This window comes from Equus przewalskii, chromosome 10 (genome assembly GCF_037783145.1).
Source record: "Equus przewalskii isolate Varuska chromosome 10, EquPr2, whole genome shotgun sequence".
NCBI lineage: Eukaryota > Metazoa > Chordata > Mammalia > Perissodactyla > Equidae > Equus > Equus przewalskii.
Window position 1 is genome coordinate 10677506 of NC_091840.1, and position 23327 is coordinate 10700832.

General features: G+C 36.1%; 1 long non-coding RNA gene across 1 annotated transcript in view; it reads left to right on the forward strand.

Moving 5' to 3' along the window:
- Window positions 1-11480: 11480 nt before the first annotated feature.
- The window catches only part of LOC139073855 (uncharacterized), a 52163-nt gene continuing 40316 nt past the window's right edge, over window positions 11481-23327 (forward strand). Inside the window, exons 1-2 of the long non-coding RNA XR_011522942.1 lie at window positions 11481-11875; window positions 12520-12591. This is a non-coding gene — a long non-coding RNA (uncharacterized lncRNA). The remainder of the gene's footprint in view (window positions 11876-12519; window positions 12592-23327) is intronic.

Consider the following 23327-nt stretch of genomic DNA (forward strand, 5'->3'; position numbering starts at 1 on the left):
TTCTTGCTTCTCATGTTCCAATTCATGATCTTAGAGATGTTTATAACAGTTACATAATTCTAAAAGTTATTAAAATAATTGTTAAATAATTTAAATTATTTATATTAAAATATAATTTTGTATACTTTAACTGCATTTATATTTAATTTTTAAGACTTTAAATCTTATCTATCAATAGTATACAAATTAGGTGAAAATATTGATTATATACACATAACTGATTCTGCTAGAATAAAGGCAATAAAAATAAACATTCTTAAAATATAGAATCATTTATGAACCGCATATATCTTTATTTCATTACTCATCCAAAGATTGCTGGCTTATGAACGGAACACTAGGCATGCACAGTAATAAGTACATTCACTCATCTTTGGTATTTTGCCAACTTTCAATCATATAAAAGCTAAACCTTTGAATATATCTTTCAATTTTATAATTATGAAAATATATTTGCCAAGAATAGAGAATAGGACAGATTTTATTTAACAGTTTGTTAGCTTGATATGTAACTTTTAAATTTTGACATATGGTATGTGGGCCTCCCTTTTTACTCTTGCTTGAGGCCTTGCAAATGTTAGAAATGAGCCTAGTATCAAAGACATGCTCTAGAGAGTACGTCTAAAGTCCAAGACTTAGAAATGTATAAGCCAGTTCTATAATTATACCATGTGGCCCAGCAATGGGAGGGTGTGACAGTCTTTCCACAAAAACATTAAATATTAATGTGTTATAAAATTTAGTTTATGCTAATGTAGTTTTTGCCAAATTAAAATAGTTCTTGTAGGAGATTCCAGAATACACTGGTAGTAGCTGGTTCTACATTTTAGGAAAAATATAAAATCCCAATAATTCTTTCTCTTTTGGATAGCCTGTTTTCCCCTCTAGATCTACTCTCTATCGTTCCTCCATCTTGCTGTAGGTACTAGGAGGCAGAACCTTGTAGACCGTATTGATATTATGTTGTCCTCTGGCTTCTCACTGAGTTTGACATCATTGGATATGAGAATCAAGGTGGGTAAGGTCCATTACTCTCTACATGGCATGCTCCTACAGGTTGGCTGCATCCATCTACTGAAGATCACAGCTTCTTTCAGGAGCTCCACCTTATTCTTCTTGACTCAGGTTCTGGTGATGGCTCCCTGCCCTTGCCCTTTAATGTTCAGGTATGTTTATGGATCCTTAATGGCCTCAGAGTACTGCAGCATCCTTTGTTACTTTCTCTAAACTCCACTCACACCTTTTCAAATAGCTCTCCTTCCCCATTTCAAACTCTTTTAATTATCCATTTTGTACGTGCCAACTCTTTCTCATTAACATTGTGATTTTTACACTTTCTACTAGCACAGGTGTGACCTAGGTCATTATCCTTCAGCTTTTGAGCCACAATCCCTTGTTCTAAGTCATAGAACATAAATGTCCCACAGAAACTTAGTTTAAGATCAAGAGAATAAATTCTTTGTTGGCAGTATATGCAACTTGTACACTCTGGCAGTTAGCTCTCTTAGGGGAGCACCTCTAGCGTTGAAAATAGTGTCTGTTCATTATAGGTACTTCAATATATATTGAATGAACGTTGAATCAATAGTAAAGGATACGATATGAGCTCTCAGAGCCCAGGGTAGAAGTTGTTTCCTTTTCTGAGCTGATTTCCTTCATGTATCTGAGCATCTCTGTGTCACCTTCTATATTTACATAGACATCGATGGTTATGGTGTTTGGAAGGGAAAGAAACTAGTGGAAGGGAGTTAAATTAGTTGAAGAGGATTTTAGAAGTCTTTCTAATGTGTAACATCAAAATATTTGTGAAGGTCTCTGTCTTTGAGAGGCTAGGACTTGGATATTGTCTGACTTCCATACCATGGAGGTTTTTATTTGCATTTATTTATTTTTAAAGAAGAGCTCCACCTCCCAGAGCAGGGGTCCTTGGAGTCAAGGCTCCTGGAAGGGCAGAAAGAGGTCTTGCTTTGGGGAGTTAAGGGCAGCTGCATCAATGGAAGCATGATTTTTTTTTTTTTTTGGAAGATTGGCCCTGAGCTAAGATCTGTTGTCAATCTTCCTCTTTTCTTTTTTCTCTTCAAAGTCCCTCAGTACATAGTTGTATATCCTATTGTAGGTCCTTCTAGTTCTCCTATGTGGGACACCACCCCAGCGTGGCTTGATGAGTGCTGCTAGGTCCATGCCCAGGATGGGAACCGGAGAACCCCAGGCTGCCAAAGTGGAACACACGATCTTAATCACTCAGCCACGGGGCTGGCCCCCCGCCCTGGAGGTTTTTAAATTAGGTACAAGTTATACATTCTCTGGTCTTAATACAACTCCATTGTAAATTAAGCTGAGGCTAGTTCCTTTAGAGGAAAATTGATCTGGAATCTGCTGCTCTTTCCTCTGTTGATTTTTTCCCATTGCTTTTTCATTTTTTGTGATTAGTATCTTTTCATATTTTTAACAACAATTATGTAATTTGTATTATACCATAATCCCTTGCAGCTACATTTTCCAATGCAGTTATATATTATGCCTTATATTTCTTAATAATACATTTTCACCAGTAATTTTACCACCATTCTTGTTCCTAAAATTTTATATATATTGGTATATTAAAAGTGAAAAAAGTGGGATTTCCTTAGCAAGTCCACTTTTTGTATTCCTAAATCATTCATTTCTGATTTTCTATTTATGAATTTCTTCTTCCTATATTCCTCACCTTTTTATTATTATTTTCTTTCCAGTGTCTTTAGATAAATGCTTATTGATTTATTTTCATTTTGTGATTAATAGTAATAATGGAAGTGACTTAGTGCTATGAATTTTAACCTTGGGTGCAGCCCACAGGGTTCTTACTGCTGTTGATCACTAAATAGACTGTGATAACCTTTAATTTCCTCAGTGATCTGAGTTATTGAGAAGTATTTTCTAGTTTCTAAGAGCTTAGAGAGAAGTTGTAAATTGTTTATTATTAATTTCTAGGCATATTACATTTAATTAGAGAATACTGGTTATATGTTTGTTTTCTTGACATTTCTCAATTGATAAAATCCTATTGACACAATAAAGCTAATATATATATAACTGAGTTTTTAAAAATGTATTATTCAGATTCATTTTTCCTCTCCCTGAAACATATGTTCCTTTTCCCTGAAATATACATATACACATATCTATTGCATTTGTGCATATATCCACACTCACACACACATATGTGTGTCTATATGTGTGTATGTATCATCTGTTCATTTATATATTTTATATACTTCATCTGTCGCTTGTGGTTATAGGATCAAGGTCCTGTTTTTTGGTTTTTGGGTTTTTTTGGTGAGGAAGATTGGCCATAAGCTAACATCTGTGCCAAGCTTCCTCTATTTTGTATGTGGGACACCACCTGCCACAGCATGGCTTGATGAGTGGTATGTAGATCAGTGCCTGGGATGTGAACCTGTGAATCCTGGGCCACCGAAGCAGAGCACACAAACTTAACCACTACAACACTGGGCTGGCTCCTAGGTCCCATTTTCTTGATGGCTCTAAACTGAAGGCCATTCCCAGCTTCTGGAAAAGGCTGCATTCCTTGACTTATAACTCCCTTCCTCCATCATCAAAACCATCAACATGACTTGATGGGTCAAGTCAAACCAAGTCACGTCCTTCCCATGTCACTCTGGTCCTTCCATTATCACATCTTTCTCTGACCACAGATGGGAAAATTCTTCACCTTAAGAACTCTTGTGATGAAATCAGGCTCATTTGGGTAATCCAGGATAATCTCTTCAGCTAAAGTTCATAATTTAAATCCTGTCTGCAAACTCTTTTTTTAGGGTGCACACATTTTTGGGGAGCCATTACTCTGTTTACCGCAAGTGGATTGGTGTGAAGTACACTTGGAAAATGAATTGCTGAGTTATTCTGTAATTAATGGACTTAAATATTACAAAATAAGTATATCTTCGGGGTGAGTAGGATATTTTTAAAAATCCAGAACTTAATTATAACAGTAACAGAACTGCAAGGAGACTAAAAGCACAGACTCAGCAAGACCTCTATGCCAAGATCAGATCCCTATAAGGAAAAGAGTAGGACTCTGAAATATGGGATGAGGACATTGGGTATAGGAACTGGAGAATCATGAACCCTCAGATTACCCTGATCTCTCCTATATAGAAAAAAGCAGCCCTCTCTCTTTATAGAAGAAAGCAGCCTTCCCTTGCCAGGGACAATGCAAAGATCTCACCTGAAGTAGGTTCCTTGTAGGGTTAAGACTGCCTTCCATGAAGCACTTTCCCACTTTCCTTTATTGCCTCCAGTACTTAGTGTCAGACCTAAGCATAGCTCGAGGAGGGAAATATTGTCCCTGCTGTAGGAGGAAATGCATTATACAACAAAAGGAAGACAGGATCTGACTAACATGTGTTCACGTGATCCAGGAGTACATATGTGGGAGTGTATCTTGAGGATATTCGATTGAGACATAAGCAGAACATAAGATTGGATAAGGGATAGTTTATTAACATAGACGATTCTCCTGAACCTTCCAGTTTGACATTCTGGCAAATATATCTGGAGGCAGTTCTAACTAGCTGCTAGAATATCTCCTTAAAGCTGGGACATTAGATGAGTGAAAGGTCACTGAGAAGGAGATGCCAGTGTAGCTTTGGCAGAAGAAGGGTTCAAAAAGCTCAGGGAGGTGGGTATGTTAAAATGCATTTACTAGGTGAGAGGAGAAAATCTGCTACCTGACTGCGTCCTCTGGGAGAGCCCAAAAGACATTCCTTTTACTGAGGTACTGGAAAGCCCCCTTTTGAGGGGTTCCTGGTATCTTTAAGAAGCTTGGTGGGTTGGCTTCTTTCCAGAGTTGGAAGTAGGAGATGCTTGGAATCTGACCTCTTTGCTATGGATGGGGATGCACTTACCAATAGAGGGAAGGTAGATGTAACCAAAGCAATTGACTTGCAGGTATCTATGATGACGACTAATAAAACATAGTGTTCCAGGGTGAGAGAGAGGAACAACTACATTACTCGACTTACACAACCAGAAAAATTCAAGAACTGTTAAAGAGAAGTTCATCGCAATGTTTCTAGATCTAAGTCAGTTCACACATTGAATGCACTGATCAGTCCCTTTGAGGGAGGAAAATTTTAGACTTCTTGAAGCATGTTGGATCCAAAGCTTGAACTGACCTTGTTATAGGAGACTCAAAATCCCATCATCGTCTTTTCTTAGAGTGAAGGCTTATGGAAGCCAGCAAAAATTCTGTTCTTGGTCCATCTGACAGTGGGTCAAATGCTGCAGAAGACTTATCCCATGATTACTTCCTCTGTCCTCAAGTGAACATTTAGGATGGATAAACATAGGGGCTAGTGGAACCCTTAACCTGTAGAGTAAGAGTCATTATGGTAAGAAGTATCAAGTGGAAGTCCCTGCAACTGTTTTCTTCTCATTAGTCAAGACAGTAAATTGGAAACAATATTAGCTTACATAAAATAGATTTGTAGTCCCCATTATATCCCATTTCAGTTCAGTCATATAACACTTGCAGAAACCAAATGGCTAGTGTAGGACTGTAAATGGACTAACATAAGTTTAATCAAGTGGCAGACTCCAGTCATAGTTGTAGGGTGAGATGAGATCTTCAGTGGAACAGATAACCACGTGGTATCCAGCTACTTATATGGTGGATGTGTTTTCTCAATCCCTGTAGTGATTCTGTTCTCTGAGATATTATCCTCAGTGAACTTTGTCATCCAGACATTCTGCAAAATATCAGACTAGCTAACTGTATTGATAATGGCACACCAATTGGACCTGGTTAGCATGAAGTGGTAAGTTACTCTGGTAAAACATGTGCCAATAGAAGGAAAGTAAACCCACAAATATTCGAAGAACTATCTCATCAGGCTGATTGTCTGAATCCTACCAGATTATTCCTTCTCTCCCTTTCATGTAAATAAGTTCTTGAACCTTGTACCCCTGCCACTGAAAAGAAGAGGGAGGTGTGCACACACGTATATGCATATATCTACATAAATATAGTATAGACAGTATTGAAGAACAGACATTAAACTCATGACAGTGATTATTTTGATCTAATGAGATTACTAACTTTATTTGGCAAATATATTAAATATTCTGTTTCAGATATGGAAACAAAATTTGGTGGGAGATATTAAGATAAGAGGAAAAAAATTAAAATATAGGTTACTCTATTCACTTGATATTTTCATTCATAATTAAATATAAAATTAACTCATTTTCCTGTTTAAAATTTATTTTAAAGTTTAAATTACCAACATCCATCACTCCAACTTTTCCCATCCATACTCCTGCATTTAAACACACAAATGGCTCCTTATTTGAAACTTTATGTCTTCGTACAATGATTAAGTTATTTAGAAAATGGATAATTTCGTGCATGGAATGATCACTTTTGCATATCTAGTCACCCTTAAGGCAGAATAGTCTTTCACCAGACAGATGGTAAATTTTTATTTTATGTTCCATTAAAAACCACTCAGAGTCTGTTACAAATCTTTTCTTGTTTTTAAAGGTTATCTAAATAATCTAAATGACCAGACTATTCCTTTAATAACACTGATAAGTTTTATTTGCTAAAACTATATCCAGACTGGTGAGAATTTTGTCAGAGGTTTTCCAGTACACAAAAATTGGTTCCAGAGCTCCTGTTAATGAGGTGCAAACTTTTTATGTATGTAGAGCATTGTTGTTCTGATCTTTATCCTGTTTAAGTCACACTTAGAAAACTCAGCCCCTAATTTCCTCCCTTCAAAAGCGATTGTTGTTGTTGTTTCAATTTTTAGCTAATTTCCTTTATTTATACTGCTTTTGTCATGCGTCGATAATGTTGACCAACTTTAGATATTTACAGATTTGAAACAGCTGCAAACATATAATTAGATCTTATCAACTTTGGCCATATGTTTGTGAACAAAACTCTCTTCCCCTCTGCCACCAAAGAGCTAAAAACACTTAGGAATTTGGCAAGTTTACAAACTTCCGTATTCTTACTCTTCCTACTAGGATCCTAGATCTTAATGAGCTTCCTAAACCTAATCTACGTGAAATGTAAGTCTATGAACTGTCTTTTCAGAATTGTGTTACCCAATTTGCGGAAAGGCTGTAATTGCCTTTCTGGTGGTTTCCTTCATATTAAACACTGTACCTAGAACTACTGTGTTCATGACAGTGAGGATGGCCTCATAGTGATTCATAACAAAACCACCCCTAGTCACCCACGGCTCCTCTCACAGGGGAAGAGTCTCCTTTCTGAAAACTAAATGAATATACCTGAGGTTTCTCCTCTCCATTCTTAGTTGTCTTCTTAGGATTTGGAAATTTAGCTTTGATTTTCTTCAGTTAGAAGATCATCAGATATTTTCCCTTTAATGTTGTGCATGCATAGACCATACTGCAGGAGAACAGATTCTGTAAGACTTAGTTACTTAATAAACTCTATTTTATTAGAGAAACTGCCATCGTCCTACCTACTCCTCCTCCTAATAGATAACATCTCATTTTAATCAGCTCCTTCTGCTGGGTAAAACTCTGTCCTAACGGGGGTGAGTCATTACCTTGTTGAGATTTTATTCCATTTTTCCTACTTAACAATCATTCCTTTAACAGAACTGATTCAGTGATGAGCTGCCTTTGGAAGCAGGGGAGACGTTTGATTTTTGGTTACTCTAACTCTCTAAAATCAGTAGCAAATGAAACTGCAGAGGTAATGGAAATCAAGGGAAAGATTACATAAAGAAGTACAGGGAAGCAATTTCAGAAACAAAGAGTTCTATCTAAATTCGAATTCATTAAAATGGTTCTAGGTCAAAAATCTGCAATAAAATAACCCAGAGTAAATGCATTGAACTATCTAAGCTGAAATTGTTTTTTTTCATTAAAAAATGGCATGTGATTTTGACCTATATAATAAATCTTGTGGGAAGATGACACATGTTAAAGTCAATAAAATATTTGTTGTAAGGAACTAGGAAAGAAGGAATGGGAAAAATGCGTGAAGAAGTATCTTAGCAAAGCTTCTCTGTAGAATACAGAAACAATGAGGTTTGCATCAAATTCTGGGCCTGATTTGGGACAGATCACAGAGCTATGGGTATTGAAGACTTTTAATAAATATTCATGTTTAAATGCAACTCTCATATTTTTACTAGTCAGTAGAGATATTGAGGAAGTAAACAAAGATTTCACAGCTCATTTTACCTTTAAGCATGAACACTTAATATTGTCTTTCTTCTTCCTGGGGGAGTGGGTGGGACGGAGGATGGGGAGCAGAGGAGAGACACTAGGTGGAGGCACATTTAAACAAAGCTGAATTTAGCTTATATTTTAATTCACTTGTGTGGGTGCTCTTCTTCTAAGAAGACAGAATCCAAGTGATCTCCTAGGAAAATTTTAGCCATAATGTAAGCAAAGCAAGTTCTAGAACTACCAGGATAATTAAGCATCTGACCGGCTCGTTTAAGTCAAACAGCCTCGTGTAAATAGGTTGATCGAATAGTGTTCATTTTATACACTTCCCTCCTTTCCTGCAGGATCCCTGTCAGCTGTTTTTGATTAGATCCTCCACCTCCTTTGGGACTTAACCGTTAAAGAATTCTTTAAAGAAACACTCACTTGAGTTTTGGCACGCTTTTCTCTGACATTTTCTTTACAAATAATATAATAACGCAATTTCAGTACTTGTGAAAGCTCTCAGACAAATTCAGAATAGAATGCAAATTTAAAGGCAAAGAGCAGACTTAAAGGGGCAGCAAAGGAGAGTCAGAGGCTCATGTTTTTATACAAAGAGGTTGTGCATCTTCAGTTGCCTATTCATAAAAGGATGTAAGGTAGTGTACGTGTGTCAGAGATTGCTGATACTCAGAACTATCCACTTCCCCTCTCTCTATGATCTTGCATCTGGGGGGAGCCATATGACTAGTTCTGACCAATGGACTGTGAGACAAAGAGAATTATGTTCCTTCCAGGCTGAGGAAGTGAAAAGCCCTCAGGGGACCCTCTCTTTCCCTGACACACCAACCCTGGAAGTCACAGGTTCCAGATATTAGACATGCAAGCTGGGGACAGTCCATGTCGTGCCTCGCTTGAAAAGAAGAGCCCAAGAGAGCTGTTGGATGCAAAATAGCTTTACATAAATGAGAAATAAATGTTTATGTGTTAAGCCACTGATATTTTAAGGATAGTACATTATCACAGCATGACTCAATCCCTCATGACTTATTCAAAACACAAATATAAAATTTTCAAATTTTCAAATTCAGAGATGTAATCAGTAAACAATTATGCACCATGACCTGTTAAAAATAGATGTGCAAATTAAAATGACATTTAATGTATTATTTAACACTTTTTTTGAAAATCATAATACCCATATCTATACATACTCATGCATTGCTGCCAAAAACATAAGTGAAATGTTTTTGGAATTTTTCATTAAAAGTATTCATAGTTTTGATCCAGTCTATACTCTTCTCATAGCCAAGACCAAAAAATCAAAAGCCACAGAGAAAACTTTATTACAAAATGTGTTTATTGCAGTGTTAATCATGCAGTGAAAAAAGAAACCATTTAAAATATGAGGTAATAAAGGATTTAAATAAATTATAATAAATCAATGTGATTAATATTAATCAACTATTGAAATAGTGTTCCTGAAAGTCACAAATAATGTAAAAATCTTTTTTTTTTAATTTGTAATTCCCCATTTCTTTCTAAGTAATAGTAACTGAAGGGTTGTGTTCTGGAAAAGTATATTTACAATAAAACTAATTAAATTGCTCTGAACAGGAAAGAGAAAAGAGATGGAGATAGGAATGATTGCTAGAAAGAGGGTGACAGATAACCTGGGTATTGCCTTGAGCAGGGCGTGGTGAAGGAAGAGAAGAAATTCTGAATGGCAAAGATGAGATTGAGGAAACTAACTAATGTGATGGAAAATTTGAAGCATTTGAAATGGGAAGTGCAATGTAAGTTCTCTCCTTCATCTGCCAAGTAAAATATTTATTAAATTCTATCTTGCTTGCTTTTATGTAAGTGGATTATTTGGGTGAGTAGTGTTGGGAGAGAGATACTAGCGTTTATGTTTAAGTTGTACAGATGTGAAAACAGAGACAGCATGCATAGTCTGATTAGTGTAATAGAACACGAAAGGGAAAAAGTCAGCATAAACTACATAAAACCAAATAAAACAATAAAGAAAAATCATAACTAGTTGGAGACGAAAGACTAGAATGAAATACACCACCCAAAATGTAAACATTCTTCTAGCTCCTGGAGAACTAAATTGTCTCAGTGGGACACCATATGTAGAGCCGGGATCCAGCTACTGCATGCAATCCTACCAAGAGAAATATAACACCAGATGATCTGGAAAAGAGAAGACAAATAAAAATCTGCAAGGAAAGCCAAGAGTTGAAAATGGAAGAGACTGCTCTTGTAGCCAAATCCAAAGAGCAAATGGAATCACTACAGGGAGAAGAATCCCAGGGGAGGGCAGCTCAGACTCAAGCGAGGACCTTCTGGATCCAGTGTTTTGATTGCTATTAGGTGATCTACTGGATGGAGTATACAAGGGCTATAGCTTGTTTCGGTGGAGGGCTATGAGTATTTGGGTTTTTCTCTCCCGATGTCTACTTTTTGAAATTTTTAGAATATTCTTTAGTATAAAATATAACATTTTATAATGGAATATAATTTGAATACTTAGGGCTGGATAAGCAGAGATAAGGAGAGTAAAGGAGAAAATGAATTTAAGGAGACAGCACTGCATTGACAAAAGTTATACAGTTGAAACTTTTCATTGAAAGCATTCATAGTTTTGATCCAGTATGTACACTTTTGATAATCAAGACAAAAAAATCAAAAGCCATGGAGAAAGCATTATATAAAATATGTTTATTTCAGTGTTAATCATTGAGTGAAAACAGGAAACGATCTTAAATGTGAGGTAATAAAGAATTAGAATAAACTATAATAAATCAATGGGTTAATATTAATTAGACTTTGAAATATGTTCACCTTTCCAACCCTCCCCCATTTAAGCTCTTGTTCCTCAACTATTTCCAGCTTCAAATCTAAGATGATCCCATTTAACCTTTGCCTTTAAAAGGTTTATCGCCCATTTATTTTTCAAAAGCAATTTTAAATGACAGGCAGTAAAACATATTTAAAGCAGGACACTTAAAATAAACAGTTGTTGGTTAAACTCAGAAACCACCAATGAATGGGAGGGTATAAAAATTTGTGTGTCTCCCCAGGTCACTCCAAAACTCCTTTTTCTCTGTTAATGCCCCTTTCTCATGAGAGGTGACCCCTCAGTGATGATGCTTTGTTATGTGACCTGGCCATAATTTAGAGGACAATATGCAACCTCTTGACCCAACTGGGCCAGGCAATTTCTCTCTGCATAGAATTTGGAATTGGGCTGAGAGAATGTCCACTTAGCTAGAATTATGACAAATAGAGAGCAAGAAGAGAAAAGTACACCTGGGGAGGTAGGGACAGGGACAGGGGAGAGAAGGAGAGAGGCAGCCTCCATAAAAGAAGCAGTTTCCAGAAACAGAAGCTTGAGACATTTCCAGTATACGTCCTTTGCTGAGAATCAACACTACCCTTAAATCTGAGTTATCCGATGAACCCTTTTATCTGTTTTTTGTTCAAGCTGACTGAAGTTGTTTTATGTTAATTGCAGCCAAATATTCCTGAATCATGGGATGAGAGAGAGAGAAAGAGAATTGTATAAGAAACCAGAGAGAAATAAAGTACTAATTTGATGCTGACTTAACTGGCAGCCTTTACAAAAGAAAGAAAAATAATAGACCGGATAATACTTCTCACCTCATACAAGGTAACATACAAATTAAATTTAGTATAATAAATATTAAACCATAGAATAAATGTGTGGTTTATTATCATTGTATTTATTAGCTAATAGAAGAAATTTATAATGTAAATGTTCATAAATGAAATACTGGATTTCAACAATCATTTAAATGTACACACAACAAAGCAAACCAAAAAAATCTCCGGTGATATTCGGTGGGTATTTTTAGAGCTTGCTTCTGTCTCTTACAGCATTTGTATCTATTGCTTTGCTTATAACAATGAAAATCCAAACAGTAATTTTCCTAAAACACTAAATATTTCTTCAAAAATCAAAAACAGATTTAGTTATGTTTATTATATTGAGATTATTGAGATAAAATCATTTGTAAATAATTTAAAATATTTTCACAGGAAGGAAGCAGAATTGTTCCTTCTTAATTCTTGTTAAATAGAAAGTTTCATTTCCTTGGGCATTCTGATTATTTCATATCTTATGCCAAGGGCCCTGATATTTTATCCGAATATTTCCACTTTTTATGGGAAATTGAGTAAAATGTGTTTTGTGTTATAATATATGATTAAAAATAGAAGAAAAAGATTACTTACATTTGAATTAAATTTGAAAACATTCCTATTTCCTTTTTGATTTTCCTTTAATCCCATTAGGCAGAAAGATGTTTTGGGAGAAGTAGAGAATTCAAGACAACATTTGAGTAAGCATGTGAAAATGCCTCTCAAGTAAGATTTTAATCCTGGTATAATTCGAAGCCTTCTTTTTGGAAATTGCATACTTTGCAACCAATAATATTTCAACTCTGAAATGCCTTTGATCCAGAAGCACTTGGCACCTGAATACGTTTTAGCTTTTTCCTCCTAATTCCTTAATACATATTCCTATTTATACAGGGTTTGGATAACCTTTTCATTTGTCTTATAAATTTAGACTTTTGTTCCTTTCTAGTTCTTTCAGGTCATCATTTGCTGGCCCTGGTCCTTTACTTTGCTGTCTTGTTTATAGAGTTATTCCCTCTAGTACGAAATATGAAGCCCTCTACAAGTCATAGTGGATTTGGAATAAAACTCTTGGATTCAATTCTTTGCTCCTAACAATCTGGTTGATTTTGGACAGATTATTTAACTGGCCTCTGTTTATTCAAATGGAAAATGGGGAGAATAATCTATTTTCTTTAGCTATTATGAGAATGAAATAGACAATACATAGATAGCAGTGTTCATGGAAAGATTAATATATAAATATCAAACTGCATTTGCTCAATTAGTATTAGCTATTATCAGGAGTATGTTAGCATCAGGAATAGCTAATCTTATCTTTTATTAAGGTGATATGAATCAATCAGAGACAAGACTGGAAACAAATGGGGAAATTGAGGAAAGTTATAACAAAGGGAGTATTTACAAAGATATCTGAGGTTGAGGGAAATCCACAGGGAGGATGAAGCAGCCTGGTGCTAACTACAGCATAAAGTTGTTACCAGCCTAGGTTTAAATGAGCAAGATAAGACAGTGGCTACAGAAAGTCAGAACTGTAGGATAGGACTAACTGGCAAGAGTTATGGCCTTTGGAAGAGGAAACAAGCCACTGCCAAAACACATTCGGCAGGGAGACGACCAAGGGAATTAATAGGTGACCTCACTCTCCTCCCACCCTCTGAGCATCAGCTGATGCCCCCATGGGCTGAACCCAACTCAAAGTCAGAGGACAAAGGAGACTGGATGAAGGCTACAAAAGTCATCCTCTCGAGGAAGAGAACAGGGTGTATAATGGGGAAGAATGGATCTGGAGGTGCCAAAGGCATCTATCCAGCCCAGCTACCTGATTTGTTCCTCAGCATCCACCCCTGTCATTTTCCCCAGTGAAAATCATATGAGCGTAACAAAGAGAACCACAAAATCCATTCAGCAGTCATCATGAGTGATGTTAATTTTGGCATAAACTATACACCATAAGCCACTTAAAACCCGAAACTAGTCACTACCAGTTTTATTCACATAAAGTACTGGGGGTAAAAGAGAGAAAAGAAACAATTAAAATAGAACACACCTGCTATATCTCCCACCCCAAGAGCTAGTCATGGAGCCTACATTGATAACTCCATCAAGAGTTTCCCAGCTGCTCTGCATCCCCAGTTTCAGCCTGTGATTTTCCCATTTTATTCTGCCATCAAAATGTCTTTATTTTCAAACATGATCAACTTATGATAATTGGGTTTTGTAACTACTGCGCAATGATTAAGTCCTTAGACTCACTATCTATATCTATCCATATATATTGCCTATGCATGTATAAGATGGCTACTACATCAGTATTAACATTCTTCAGAAATGCATATTCTAGTATTACATGACTAGAGACATTGTGTTAACCGGAAGAAATGAGTTTTTGAAATGGTGATTTTTAGTGCTGTATGCGTAAGTCCAGAAGCTATTTAAGGACAAAAATTGTTTCTGATGCTTCCCAAATTAGATGTGAGGCAGCCAACTGTGATTTCTGTTTAAGAGGACCTGTCGAAAGACTCTTAAAGATACACCAGGTTCTAATTTTCTATTGGACAGGCAACATACTTAGTGTTGTCTTAACTGCAAAATATTTGCCATCAGATATTCTCATTGTGAAATGATGAATGTGCTGCAACAGAGGTTGCAAACTCCTAGAAAGTATGTGGGGTGTGTTTTTCTACTGTGTTTAAAGCTATAATTCCCATCCTTACAATAGTGCCTGGCACGCGGGAGGCCCTCAGTAAATATTTGTTGAAAATAGAGGCAGGATAAATAAACAAAAATGACTACAGACTGCAGGGTACATATAAGGAAGTGACCATTGATGGCATCCAAGTGAAGACTGCATAGTCAGACTCAAAGTGCTGAAACACAAATATTTATATTTTTGAACCAGAGAAAATGCATCCATAGACCAAATCTATAGTTTACAGGAATGTGACTGCAGCAATGTGAGCAATGCCCTCATATGGAGTGACCATGTGCACTCTACATAACGATTTTAGCCTCAATTTTCTCAATGCTAAATTGAAAAGAAATAATACCTACATTACAGGGTTGTTGAAAGGGTGAAATAAGATTTAACATAACTCTTAGCACACTATGAGTGTTTAATAATGGTAATGATATTTATACTACTACTACTAATAATAGCTAATACTTATTGGATATTTGCTATGTTCCAGTCACTGTTCGAAGTTATTAAACATATATTAACTTGTTTAAATTTAACAAACAAGATGTGGTCCCAGGTTAAGAACTTGGACTCATAGCCACTATACTCAATAAATAAAAATAATTCTCTGAACTCAAACGTCATCCTCTAAAGCATTCTAGTGATGTTCAAATCTCATAAGAGTCTCTCCTGCTGGAGTATGGGGAAGCTGCTCCTGGATTTTTCCTGAAAATTCTCTTGATTTTGGAAATACATTTAATAGAGATTGTCATCTGTGGCAGCAACTTATGAAAATTCCTTAACCTCCTCTAGACTTCCAGTCAGACACAAAATCTTGAAGCACAACTGAAAAGAAGGTTGGGGGGGACCTAAGAGGGGGGAGGCAATCGGGTGCCCTGTTTAAGTAGAGTCTCCCCAGAGAGTGATGCAAGCTGCTCAGAGTCTTCATTTTCGTCTCTCAAGGGCTGACTGCTGAGCCAGGCAGCTTCCCTCATTCTAGAATATGTAATGGGGCTTTATTTCTGACATTGTGGTTGCTTTTGTTTTTCTGCGGAGGACACTTAAGTATTTGGGGATCTTTGATGTGAGACAATTAGGAGCCTAGAACACCATTAGCTAGTCAGAGGAGCGAAGCCCTTTCCTGGCAGAAATGTAGGCTGCAGAAGATGTTTATTGCCAGCCTTCTGCCTTTGTAATGAGACACTTCAGAAAGATTTGCCCTGCAATTGAGATAGAGTGCACAAGAAGCCCAATTAGGAGCCAATGACTGCAGAATTCAGTGGAAGTGATGAATTTGAATTCTCAGATATAAACAGAAATGGAAGATTGATTATAATCTTTTGGAAGGAATTTTTATCATGGTATTACAATTTTCAAAGCAAAAATGTCAATAAAAATGCTGTATATTAGCCTCAGGAATTTTAAATCCATTTATGGCAAAAACAATTAATTAAAAAATCAAGCTATCTCATGTTTCAGAAGTTTCCTTAAACTGTAATCCAATTCTTCTCATAAAAACTACATTTAGAAATACTTAGGAGTAGTGTATGTGAATTTTATACAACATTAATTTTAAAATCAATGAGAAGTCATGAAACTTAACCATAGCTTCTTAACCATAAGTGATATAATAATAGAACCCCCATGGAACCTCTGTGAGGATTCCATGAGATAATACAAACATTTGCTGAATATTTATTGAGCATGCTCTATGTCAGGCACTGTTTTAAGCACTTGAGATACATCATGAACAAATGTATTCCCTATTCTTGATGAACTTAAATTCTGGTGAGGGTTAGAAAGCAATTAGAAAACATAAATTAATAAATAAGTAAATTAGCATATTAGAGAATGAAGAGTAAAGAGCTGAACAAGATAAGAGGTAATAAGGAGTGTTTGGGGGAGGTCGAAGAGAGGAGTTCAGTTTTTAATAGTGGTAGATCTCTTTGAAAAGGTGGCATTTGAACAAAACGAATTTAAGGAGGTCAGAAAGTTAGCAATGAAGATATCTAGGGGAAGAACATTCCAGAAGAAGAAAACAACCTGTGCTAAGGATCTAGGTTGAAAACATGTCTTGGTTCTTTGAGGAACAGCACGGAGGCCAAGGGATTTGGAGGGAAAGGAGAAAAGGAGAAGCAGGAGGAGATGGAATCAAAGAATGAATGAAGGGTCAGGTCATATAGACCTCAAAGGTGATTGAAAGGACTTTGATTTTAACCAAGTGAAATAGGAAACAATCACAAAGTTTTAGCAGAGCAAAGGCATGATGTGAGTTATGGTTTAAAATGATTCCTGTGACTGTTGTGTTGAGAAGGGACTATAGTAGAATAGGCTGAGCAGAAGCAGGGAACATGTTGAAAGTTAGTGTAGTAATTCAAGCAAGAGATGATGGGGGTCCAGTCTAAGATGGTGATATACAGTCAGAACTGAAACTCGAGAGCCTGGCCTGAAATCATACTCCATGAGTATCAGCTCTTAGTTATTCTCATTTTAAGGAAGTGAGTGATAAAATGACATCTCTTGCTATTTGTCTTTCCCAGAAATACTGGTACAGTATGTGAAGAATATGGAGAAGTTTACTGGACCACAAAATTCCTCTTCCCCTCTGAGCTTTAGTTCAACTCAATCTTGAATCTAATCAAAGTAAACGGTGTTTAGATTTTTTTTTCCTCTAACAACTTTATGATCACTAGTTTTTACGACTCTCTCATAAATCTGCCAATCTGTGAGTCTGTTTTATATGGTATTTTGGCTCTAGACCACTGAAAATAATGGTTTAACTCCCATCCGTATTTTTGGCATCAACTACATTTTTCTATATCTGTTTACACTAATTTATTACTGTTTCCATCCCTTCCTAAACACAATTTGCTTTTTTATCATTCTTTCCTCAACAGCAAGTTTAAACTATTTTAATTCATTCATCACTCAGTATCTTTTCTTTACTTTAAAATGATAAAAATATATGGGACAGATGCTGTCTATAAACTCATTTTAGCCATAACTTTAGGCACAGATGAAGTCAAACTCCCAAGTAGTTAATACCAGCTAACACATGCTAAAATGTGACCTTAAGGAAGATTTAAAAATTGAAATGTATGTACCATTTTATACAAATATGTTTAACAGATGTAGGAAACAAAGCTAATTATTAAAATTTCCATTCTGGGAAAAGTTATGTGTGGCCAAGTTTAAAAAGCAAGAACTTTGTTCCAGGCAGGTATTAGCAGTTTGATAAATCTGAATGAATTATGTGTTCATCTCTGAATTTAATGCATTTTCCAAAGGGCCAGAAAGATGTAATGTCACCCCCTCAATTCAAGCTAATTCATTAATTCATTCATTTATTAATTCAACAGCTATCATTTGTTGAATGCCTATTATCTTTCAAGTACTCTGACAGCACTAATAATAAAATATTGAGCAAGCACTGGCATAATTCCTACTTTCCCAGAGCTTATAGTCTAATGGAGGTGACTGGGTAGACATTAAGAAAAATCATGCTAATGAATATATCATTATAAGTAGAGGAAAATGCTTTCAGATTAAAAAAAAAAAATCACCATTCTATGAAAACGAATTTCACAGAAAATAAAAGAAAGCACATATTTGTGTCCATTCTTATCAAATGGGACTTGGTTGTTAAGGTTAATTTACAAATATTTAAGAAACTGAAAATGAGGAATACATTAAAAATCTCCTCCCAAGTCTATAGATTTAGATAGACGGCCGTTCAGGATATCAGTTCCCAAGTAGGAGATTCCACTCAAATGTATTAGTAATTTTTTTCAACAAGAAAATGCCCAAGTGAAGAGCTAACCCTAAGTTTACACTAACATCTATTCTACTTGTGGGTTTCCATACAATTGTGTCCATTTCCATAATCATTTGATAAGCTTTTATCCACAGAAACCTGTGGGAATCCCTCAGATTCCTGTTAATTTTTTCCCAAATAGGTGAAACATCCAAGGAAATTAAAATTTGCTTACTTCTGCCCAAAACGTCCTTGGCAAATCAAATGTCCTTGTATTTCAGTGCCTACTATGCTACATGACGGGCAATGTGTTAAAGATTGAGGATATAGCATCAATAAGGTAAAGGAATTAGTGGCTCAGAGAAAAAAACTTTTTTGGGGACTCACAACTAGTAAAAAGCAGATCAGATGTTCAAACCCAAGGGTTTTTTTTTTTTTTTTTCACTCCAAAGCTCACGTATGTTCCATAACCAGTCTGATATCTTTGTAACACAAGTACCGTCTTTTTTTCCCCAGACTTCAAGTATCTATAAGGAACATCTACTCTACTATGATTAAAAAACAAACAAACAAAATCAACCTAATAGGACACATACAATCTAAAGGGCAAATCTCTTTTATCCTAAAAAACACATGCTGACAAGTCACAGAACCTTTTTTCAAAAATACGTATGCTACTCTTGGACAGCAGAATTTGCTACCCCAAAATGTGTCTTTGTCTTGATTACTTTTAAGATCAAAAGACTCAGGAATAAACTTTGACCTTCCCCCAAAAGCCTAAAAGAATTTAAGATAAAAGACCTGCTTCAGGAAGGAGCTATCGTCATAGTTAACTATAGTATAATATGAACTAGATGCAGTAGACAGGGAGGAACCTAGCAAGGCCCATTTGATCAAAGTCATCTCCATATGTCATTGTCTTTGCAAGTCATGGCAAACATTTGTTTATCACACATTTGCTTTTCCATCTCCATGTGAATTCTCTTCTGAAGTCTCTGAAGTCTCAAAACACTACTCGCAATATTGTCCTTTGTCTTTAGCTGAAGATGGTATTTAAGGTGGTGGCTTCAGCCATTTTGGTGAGTTACTCAATTTTCCTGGATTTCTCCCATGTTATTAAATTTGTCTTATTTTCTCCTGTTATTCTGTCTCATGTCAATTTAATTCTTATACCAGCCAGAAAAATCTAGAAGAGTAGAGGAATATTTCTCCCACCCCGACACTACCATGGTGCATGATGGAACCCAAGAGTAGGAAGAGCAGTGTGATTCAGGAAGGCCTCAAACAAAATTGAGAAAACCACCTAATGTCTTGGCAATGTTATCCATCTCTCATTTCTGTTTATCTACGCATTATTTTCTTTTGAAAACCAGCTTTCTCTTTTTTAGTATTCACATGATTAAACACAGCCACCCTTGCAGATTCTGAGTTTGCATCTTCTGCATTCTAGCAACCATCACAGACCAACTAGCATATCTCAGTAAAAATTAAAAATTTTTCAGGGAGAGAATCTGACCGGTATGGTCTTAGTCAAGGGTCCACTTCAATCCAGACAGCTGTGGCTGGAGAATGGAAGACATAGTCTGCCATCATTAATAGGGACCCAATCACTACCAGGGCAAGGATCAGAGAAGAAAAAGTGGATGACAGATGGACAGAGATTCGAATAGGTGGTCAAATGTGGCATAGCTTAAAAGGCAAGTTTTTAAATGAGTGAAATAAAAGTGAATACAAGAGAACAGCATACAGTTAAACTGTGAGGTCTCAATTAAAACCATTATGGACATTCCCGGAAGAAATAGGTCAAGGAGAGAAGGAGAAAGAGAGAATTTGATTGGAGAGAGAAGTAAAGTCAAGAAATTGTTATCAAGGTTCATGGTGGGAGGAAAATGAACACTCATTTCATCTCCATATATACTTGGGGCAGTGAGGAAACTAAAGGGAGGACATTAGTAAGGATTAAGTAAAAATGGTTCATTATAGAAACAAAAATGTCAGAAATGTCTGCAAGGGTAAATTATGGCAGATATTAAAAGCCCAATGGAAAACTTTAAATCTTACAGGTTAAGAAATAGAAATTGTTACAAGTTTTGGACTGGAATTAGCCAATGTAAACAGAATTTAAAGAAAATAAAGCTTGGAAAAGTATCTCAATAATAGTGTAGATAATCTTGTAAAACTGAACTGGAGTCTAAAATGTGCAAAATCTCAATATTGGAAACATCAAGGCATGAAAAAAGAAAGTCATCGGAAACTATGTGTAACATAAGCTTGAAATGAAAGTCTACTTGCTAGGGTTGTGATGCATTTAAGTGACCATATCATTAAACGGTAAACTGATAACTTTGTCTGAGTTTAGACACAGCTTGTGGAAAAATAAATGAGGGAACAGGGAGATCACTGAGAATTTAAGTTTTTTTTTAAATCTTGGGCTTTTTTGTTTTCTTGGGTTTTATTTTCTTAAAAAGGCAGTATCTTTGTGTAGTATACCTTCCATAAGCAGAAACATCTACCAAGTTTAGCTGGTGTGTAATTGTGAGCTAGTTTGTATATACCTAAGAGAATTGTTTTATCAGCTGTTTGGTCCCAGTAAGCATGTGTTTTAAGATGCTGAAAGTCGTATGTAAGTTCTCTTCCTTGAGGCTATTTTTTGCTTATTCAGTTATAAACTGAAATCTTCCAGCAAATATTGGAGGGTAGAAGATGTGGAGTTCAGATGAACTGCCCAAGAAGAAATACGTCTTGACAGTTAACTCTAATCATTTTAGGATATGTATAACTCATTTCTGTAATATACTGTGTTGCTTCTGTAATATACTGTGAACAGGATGTAATTTACATCCTGTTCTAATATGTGCAAATCCCTTGTCCAGGACCTTTTTCACAAAAACAACTCTTTCTCCTTTAAATTTAAACTTAGAATGTCCATAGTTAAAGAGAATCTCCTGTACAACCCTCTCCAATAAAGTTATTTTTTATTTCCCCCGTGATCTCTTTGGGAGAAAAGAGGTCTGCCTAGGTCTTATTTCCACTTGTAGATAATTATTCCACTGCCCCAGCCCAGTCATATTTCATCTTCCGAAATCTACAACACCCGCTAAAATATACTTTAAACCTTTGATTATTATGAAAAGCCAGGCCCAAGACATGTTTTCACCTTCCTCCATTGTTTCAGCATTTAGCTTATTCTTTTCTCGTATGTCAAGTCCCCTAGTAATCAACTGCAGTAACTTTGAGAGTCATGACCATGAGTTACACCTGAAACTCATAGTTCCTTAACTCAGTTTTGAAACCTTTAGTTCTGCTTTGAGTGGTAATATAGTACAGTAATTAATAGCACAAACAATAGTGCCAGACTTCCTGGTTTAAAATCCTGTTTTTTCTTTAACAGCTTTATTGAGACGTAACTGATATATGTGAACTGCACATATTTAATGTGCACAATTTGATGTTTGGATTTTTATTTAATATGCAAATATGTGTGATAACATCACTACAATCAAGGGTATAGTCATATCCAACACCTCTCCAAGCTTCCTTTTGTTCCTTTGTGTGTGTCTGTGAGAAGAACACTTAACATGAGATCTACCCTTTTAATTTTGAGTGTGTGTGTGTGTGTGTGTGGGGAGGAACATTGGCCCTGAGCTAACATCTATTGCCAATATTCCTTTTTTTGCTTGAGGAAGATTGTCACTGAGCTAACATCTGTGCCAGATCCTCCTCTATTTTATGTGGGATGCCACCACAGCATGGCTTGACGAGCAGTGCTAGGTCGATACCCAGGATCTGACCTGCGAATCCTGGGCTGCCAAAGCAGAGTGTGCGAACTTAACTGCTACACCACTGGGCTGGCCCCTTACCCTCTTAGATTTTGAAGTGCACACCACTGTATTAACTATAGCCTCCGTCGTCATTTGGGGCTTGTTATTCACCTCCCTATGTGGCCCTTTCTACATCTGTTAAGTGGGGATATTATTATTATAGAACCGAATGAGTTATTTTAGCAGTTCTCAGAAGTTTGGTTTGCAGACTCCTGGGCACCCACAAGACCCTTCCATGAGGTCCAAGAGATCAAGACATTTTCATAATAATACTAAGATATGATTTGTCTTCACAGGTGGTGGAAAAGCCACAGGGTGGGGGGTAAAACTGCCGATGCCTTAGCACAAATTAAGCAGAGGCACTAAATTGGCATTTTCATGACTACGTACGCACATGCAGTTAAAAAACAAATGCCAGTTTTGGTTAGGAATATCCTTGAGGAAGCAGTATAATTTATTAATTTTATTAAATTCCCACCATTCAATAGGCATATTTAATTATTTTGTGTAAAGGAATCTGAAACACTAACCACTGCAGCTGCCTACTGAAGTACAGTGGTCGTCTCAAGCATATGCAATTGTTTGACTGATGGGCTGAACCCAGCTCTTTTTTTCAGGGAACACTATTTTTACTTGAAAGAACAATTGACAGACAACTACGGTTATTCAGAATTTGGTATTTGGCAGAATTTTTCTTGAAAATGAACAAAGTAAGCCTGTCAGTTCAAGGAATTAAACTGACAGTATTTCCTGCTGGTGATAAACCTTGAGACTTTATGAAAAAATTTGGAATTTTGGAAACCTTATATTGGCCACTGTGAGCTTGCAGCTTGTCAACAGTTAAGGCTTTTGTTGATTGTGATGGCAACATCAACAAATATAGTGTTTTTATATTATGGAATGAAATGTGTCAATATTTAGAAGATCTGCATAAGCCAGTGAACTAATATTTTCCAAATGACCAATGCACGATAATATGAAATTATGCAAAAGTAAAAGACACATTCAAAGACCAGAACAAATGAATGGACTTTAATATAACAGAGCACAAAACATTGATAGGGTTTTGGATTCTACATTGTAAGTAACCTTTGAGAAATTACCACTTTCTGAGTATTGGTATCGTATCAAAGAATATTCACAATTATCTCACAGGGTTATTAAAATTATCCTCCCCTTTCCAATCACATACCAGTGTGATTTTCTT